This window comes from Vulpes vulpes, chromosome 4, assembly GCF_048418805.1.
Source record: "Vulpes vulpes isolate BD-2025 chromosome 4, VulVul3, whole genome shotgun sequence".
NCBI lineage: Eukaryota > Metazoa > Chordata > Mammalia > Carnivora > Canidae > Vulpes > Vulpes vulpes.
The window spans coordinates 120,630,983-120,638,240 of record NC_132783.1 but is presented as its reverse complement, the minus strand read 5'-3'; the positions used below and the strand labels follow the sequence as shown (position 1 = coordinate 120,638,240).

The 7,258-nt window shown below is 38.2% G+C and overlaps 1 pseudogene; it reads right to left on the bottom strand.

Annotated features, from left to right (window-relative positions):
- Nucleotides 1-5,478: 5,478 nt before the first annotated feature.
- LOC112933769 (microtubule-associated protein RP/EB family member 1 pseudogene) lies at nt 5,479-6,468 on the bottom strand (annotated as a pseudogene).
- Between the last annotated feature and the right edge of the window lie 790 nt (nt 6,469-7,258).

Below are 7,258 nucleotides of genomic sequence, written 5' to 3'. Positions count from 1 at the left end.
TAAATAAATAGCCAAACTATGGAGCGAGTCGAAGTATCCATCCAATGATGAATGGATAAAGAAGATATGGTATATTTATATACCACATGGCCATTTGTAATAATGTGGAAGGAGCTAGAGTATATTATGCTAAGTGAAATAAGTCAGTCAGAAAAACAAATACCATATGACTTCACTCATATGTGGAATTTAAGAAACAGGACAAATGACCATAGGGGAAGGGGAAAACAGAGAGAGAGAGGAAAGAAAACCGTAAGAGACTCTTTACAGACAACAAACTGAGGGTTGATGGAAGGGAAGTGGGGAATGGATGGGCTAAATGAGTGATGGTTACTAAGGAGGGCACTTGTGATGAGCATTGAGTTTGTTTTTGTTTTTTTTTTTAAGATTTTATTTATTTATTCATGAGATACACAGAGAGAGATAGAGAGAGGCAGAGACACAGGCAGAGGGAGAAGCAGTCTCCATGCAGGGAGCCCGATGTGGGACTCGATCCTGGGACTCCAGGATCACGCCCTGAGTTGAAGGCAGATGCTCAACCGCTGAGCCACCCAGAAGTCTCCTATAGTTCTCTTTTTAACTAACAATAAGCTGAGACCAACACAAAACACTGTATTGGCTAAAGTCCATACTACTCAGATTTCCTTAGTTTATACTTACTGTCCTTTTTCTGTTCTAGGACACCACATTACATTCACTCATTCATCAGGTCTCCCAAGGCTGTAACAGTTTCTGAGACTTTTGGTTTTGGTTACCTTGACAGTTTTGAGGAGTACTGGTAAAGTATTTTGTAGAATGTTTGTCAAGTAGAGATTTGTCTGATGTTTCTCTTATGATCAGATGGATATTACGGGTTTTGGAGAGGAAAACCAGAGGCAAAGTGACACTCTCATCACATCCTACTGATGGTACATACTACCTACATGACTTTCACTGTTGATGTTAACCCTGATCACTTGCCTGAGGTAGTGATTGTTAGGATGCTCAACTAAAGATGCTATTTTCCCTCCTTTGTATATTGTACTTTTAGAAGGAAGTCATTGTGTGCAGCCCACATATAAGGGATGAGGAGTTATCTTTCATCTCCTTGACAATAAAGTATATACATAAATTATTTGAATTTTTCTGCATGAGAAATTTGTCCCTTCTCCCATTTATTTATGTATACAATAATTTATATCAATGTGTACTAATGACTACTTATTTTACACTTTGTGTTATAATCCATTACTACTTTCTTTATTTTGCTACCCAAATTGTTCCAATTTTGGTCATTGGGAGCTCTTTCAGTTTGTTTTTATGTCCCTTTGACATAACATATCCTTTGCATTGTGGGAGAGTTTTTAAATTTGAGATCTTCATTACTTTCTAGTACTATATTATACTTCAGATTTATTGTATACAGTCTTTGTCCCAGTCCTAGAGCCAGCCATTTCTGCAAGGTGCCTTTTACTTCTCTTCACCCTTTACATTCTCCAGTACAACATCTGGATGATAGATGCACTCATTGGTACTGAGACATCATTGCTTCTAGGAAATGATGCAACTGAAAAAAGCAAGAAAATAAAACCTGTATTTATATATATGTATATGTATGTATATATATATATACCTATAAATATTTCTATATGTCACCATCTTTGTCTATATTAGGCTAAACATGAGGTCACACTAATGTTTCCAACTCTAGATCATTACCCCACAGATCATACTAACCTCATCTCCTTGCTTACCTGTAACCTCCAACAGTGACACACCTAGCTCCCACCATCGGCCATCTGTTTGCTTATTTGTTCAATTCTAGTATGCATATATAGTAATTTCAGAATTGTTAACCTGTACCCCTGTGAGAAACAATTTTATCAACTAGAGTAGAATACCTCAGTACAGTTCCTTTTGCAGACACTCCACTTATTTCCAAAGTTACTCAGGTCAGCACTGTTTCACCACCACCACCCCTACCCCTATAGTGAAACTGTTTCATATATTTATAAAGCAATTAGATTGGTGTGTTACGTTCTTATTACATCTGGGATCTTCCATTTTCTAAATGATTTTTTTTTATTATACACATTGTTCCACTCTTTGTGCTATAAAGTTCTATGAGTTTTTTTTAAAGATTTTATTTATTTATTCATGAGAGACACAGAGAGAGAGAGAGAGGCAGAGGGAGAAGCAGGTTCCAAGCAGGGAGCCTGACGTGGGACTCAATCCTGGGTCTCCAGGATCATGCCCTGGGCTGAAGGCCGCGCTAAACCACAGAGCCACCAGGGCTGCCCAGTTCTATGAGTTTTAACAAATACATGTCATATATCCATCTCCAGAGCATCACAGAACATAGTTTCATGATCTCAAAAAGACTTACTTCCCCTATTCAACCCCACCCCTAAACTCCTGGAAACTACTAAACTGTTTATCATCTGTATAAACAAGTCACATAATTAAACCATACAGCATGCAACCCTTTCAGACCAGCTTCTTTCACTTAGCAATATGCATTTAAGATGCATCCGTGTCTTTTCATAGCTTAGTAGCTCATTCTTCTCTATCACTGAGTAGGAAATGTTGTACTATGGTTTGTTCATCTATTCACCTACTGAAGGACATCTTGGCAGCTTGCAGTTTTGGATAGATATAAATCGAATTGCTATAAACATTCAATGTGCAGGTTTTTGTGTGGACATAAGTTTTCAATTCACTTGGGCAAACATCTAGGAGTGTAATAGCTGGATCATATGGCAAGACAATGTTTAGCTCACCATATTAATAGATATCTAGTAGTATGGTGCTATCTCCTTGCTGTTTTAATTTACAATTCCCTAATGACATAATGTTAAGCATCTTTTCATATACTTATTTGCTATCTGTAATATTTTTTTAGTAGGGGCTTTCAGATCTTAGGCCCATTTTTAAATTTAGTTGTTATCTTCTTGTAGAGTTTGAAGAGTTCCATACACACACACACACACACACACACACACACATATATATATATTTATACTAGATTCAAGTCTTTTTGCAGATACGTGTTCTGAAAATATTTTCCCCATCTGTAGCTTTTCTTTTCATTCTCTTAACAGTATCTTTCATAAAGAAATTTTTAGTTTTAGTATAGTCCAACTTAACTAAATTTTTCTTTCATGTGTCATGCTTTGGGTTATATATCTAAAAAGTCATCATCAAACCCAGGGTCACCTAGATTCTCTTTTATCCTCTAGAAGCTTAATAGTTTTGCATTTTACATTTAGATCTATGATACATTTTGAGTTAATTTTTATAAATGGTATAAGGTCTATGCCTAGACTTGTTTTGCATGTGAATGTCCAGTAGTTTCAGCATCATCTGCTGAAAAAAACTATCCTTTCTCTTCTGAATTGCCTTTGATCCTTCATAAAAGACCAGTTGACAATATTTGTGGGAGTCTTTTTCTGGGCTATCTATTCTGTTCCATTGATCTATTTGTCCATTCTTTGCTGATACTATGCTATCTTAATTACTAGAGCTTTATTGTAAGTTTTAAGTCAAGTATTGTCAGTCTTTAGACTTTGTTCTTCTTCCATACTGTGTTGGTTACTCTGGGTCTTTTGTCTTTCCATATAAATTTCATATTTTTTTCAATACCAACAAGATAACTTGCTGGGATCTTGATTGGAATTCCATTGAATCTATAGATCAAGCTTAAAAGAACTGACTTAACAATATTATGTCTCTCTATCAATGAACATGGAATATCTCAACATTTATTTAGATCTTCTTTGATTTATTTCATCAGGGTTTTGTAGCTTTCCACCTATAGACCTTGAATATATTTTTAGATTTATACCAAAATATTAAATTTTTGTTATAATAAAAAAATGTGTTGTTTTAACTTCAAGTTTCAAATGTTCATTGCTAATATACAGGAAAGAAGTTGATTCTTACATATTAACCTTATTTTCTATGACCTTGATTTAATTACTTATAGTTTTTATAGTATTTGTTACCAATTCTTTGGGATTTCCTGCATAGACTATCATATTATATATGAACAAAGACAGTTTTATTTTTTCTTTTCTGATCTGTAAAAGAGATCATTTATTCATTTATTCATTCATTTATTTATCACTTATTTATTGCCCTGCTGCATTAACTAGGATTTCCGGTAAATACTAATATAATAATCACTCCCTCCATAGTTTTCCCAGTACATAACTAGATCATGATAAAATTTAATCCTTGTATTGACCTAATAGTCGGAAGGTTAAGTAAGGGCAGATCCAGAGGTGAACCAACATAATATTGCTGCCTGCCTCACAATCTTCAAGAAAGGGAGACTCTGTTTTCCTACAGTCGAAAGTTGATGCCACATCTGTAAACATAGAGAGCACAAGAGAATCTGCATGCTCAAGTTTATGTACCTAGATAACATCAATCATATCAGGTCTTAAGGTTTCACTCTTTATCAGGCACTTATCTTTTCTTTAAGATTTTATTTATTTATTCATGAGAGACACACACACAGAGAGAGAGAGAGAAGCAAAGACACAGGCAGAGGGAGAAGCAGGCTCCCTGGAGGGAGCCCGATGTGGGACTCGATCCCAGGACTTGATCTCGGGACTTGATCCCGGGACTCCAGGATCACGCTCTGGGCTGAAGGCAGGTGCTCAACCACTGAGCCACCTAGGGATCCCCTATCAGGCACTTATATTTAGCATAGATTTGGCTAGGCTGAGAATTCAGCCTTTTCCAAAGTTCTGCCACTCTTAAAAATGAGGTTCTATGCCTGATCTTCATCTCCATCTCTCCCTCACTAGTAGAAAAATGAGATCACTTTGAAAGCTATGTAAGCTGTCCCCTAACTCTCACACTTAGCATGAAATTGGTGATGGATTGTCCTGAGCCTATGATTTTCTCTTTTCAATGGCAATCAACAATACCCACCCAATTTCACAATTCTTATATTCTTTCTCTGCTATCTTCCAAATGCCAGAGATACTGAACAAGCCAGTGCAAATTCTTCCCCTATACACATTCCCATTCACCACAGGTAGAAGTTTCAACAGTTGTACTTCTACCACATATCATAATAGATTATTGTAACTGATGATGAGGCATTTCTATTATACTGACAGAAAATGATCCAACCTGGGATCCCATTCTTAGAGTGTACGTCCCACTTCTAGAAACAAAGGTATTAGGTTAAGTTCCCTAGAAACAGAGCCTGAAATAGGGTTTGTAGTATACATAATTTATTTATTTTTTTAAAATACTCTTAAGGCATTTATTTATTAAAACGTTCTCTGCCAAGATTTCACATTAGCTTGAAATTCAAATCAGTCTTTACATTTCTCTACTGAGGACTCCACCTCAGTGTATGACATAAAATCACCTTCTCCAGCAGTGAGTGTTACCAGCATCCACACAGTGAGCCCCATGGTCGGCCTCTCTGTTCCCCAGGTGACCCAACTAGATGTTAATACTGCTCTGCTACAGGGTAAAAGCTCATATCTCAAACTCATTGGAAAAGGGGTGAAACTTCTGCAAAGTGCACTTTAAGAAGAGGTACTGTTTGCTCATGAAAAGAAACCAGTGAGTCCTCTAAGAATAATAAAAGGGGATATTTTACAGTTAAGCACATGATTTGGAGTGAAGAATTCAGATGTTGCTCTGCTGGTCCAGGCTGTTAATACTCTTCTTGTTCCTCCTGTGGGCCCCCTTCATCAGATATCACAAAGCCCTTATCTGTGGAATAGAGAATGTCCACGATCCTCTGCAATACAGGGTTGTTTTCCCCTTCTTTCTCCTGGCAAATCAATTCAATGTTTCTTAGCTTTCCAAAGTAGAAATCTCTCTCTTTCTCCAAGTCTTCGACGGTAAGTTTCAATACATTGACTTGCTGCCTCAATTCAGCTGCTTCATCATCCCCGTTGCCCACACCAGGATTCTTTTGCACCACACCCGGGCCAGCCTTAGGGGTTGCAGTAGTTCTGTGTGTTGCAATAGGCCTCTGTGGAGCTGCACTGCTAGAGCTGAGAGTTTTCTACGGTTTGTTCAGAGCTGGAGCAACAAGGGAGGGAGCCACTGCAGTTTCCTGACCTTGTTTGGCAGCTACAGGGTCATAGTCTTTTCCATCATAGTTTGCATCAAAAAATTTATTGAACCACTGAACAAATTCAAAATTGTCCTGAAACTTCCTTTTACTAATTTGTCAACAGGAATTATTTTGCCAACACCCATTCTCTTAAAACCTGCTTGTAGTATTTTGAAGTTCTGGATGTATTCACGCTCTAGTTTAGCCTGGAATTTCACTTTCTTCAAGGCAATGGAGCCAGGGAATAGCATGTCCATAAGCTGACAATAGGCAGCCCCTGAGCACAACTGTTCAATCTTTGTCAGATTCAGCTGCAGAGACTCATTGATCCAGGCCAGCATATCATGTTGACTTAGGTTATCACTGGTGAAGGACGTTGAGTGTACGTTCACTGCCATCTTCAGCTCTCGGTGGGACCGCGTCCACTGCCTGTGCCGGGCTTCGATTCTGCCTTTGTCTCGTTCCGGGTTTGTAGTATACATAATTTATTGAGACAATGCCCTTCGGAAAAAAAATTCTATGGGGAGAGAATTAGGCAGAATTAGGAAAGGAGAAGGAGCCACGCAAAGGTGCAGTCTTTGATGAAAGCTAGCTATAGTTTAATCCACAGGATGAGGCTCAGAAGCATAAACCCAACACAGGTTAACCCTTCCCAAGGAAAAAAGCCAGGCTTTTATGCTCCTACATTCATCATTCACTGGCTCAGGAACATCCTCAGTGGAGATGTAACTGCCAGGGGTAGATGGTTCCCATTAAAAGACGACCAGTTGGGCCCCCCCCCCCCCCCCAGGTGGCTCAGTGGTTGAGCATCTGCTTTTGGCTCAGGTTGTAATCCCAGGGTCCTGGATCCAGTCCTGCATCAGGCTCCCTGCAGGGAACCTGTTTCTCCCTCTGCCTATATCTCTGCCTTTTTCTGTGTGTCTCTCATGAATAAATAAATAAAATCTTTTTTTAAGAAAGGATCAGTTATCTGAGGATCAGCCATGAACTGTTGACACAGCATCTGACAGCATGGATGCACCACCTGGTAAACGGGAATCTGAGCAAGACAACACGGCACTACTACAAGTGTTGAAAAAAGAGTCTTTTCAATATATAATGTTAGGTCAATTGGATATCCAGTTGACTCAAAATACATTAAGCTTGAACTTTCCTCATACTATATTAAAACATCAATTCTAATTTGAT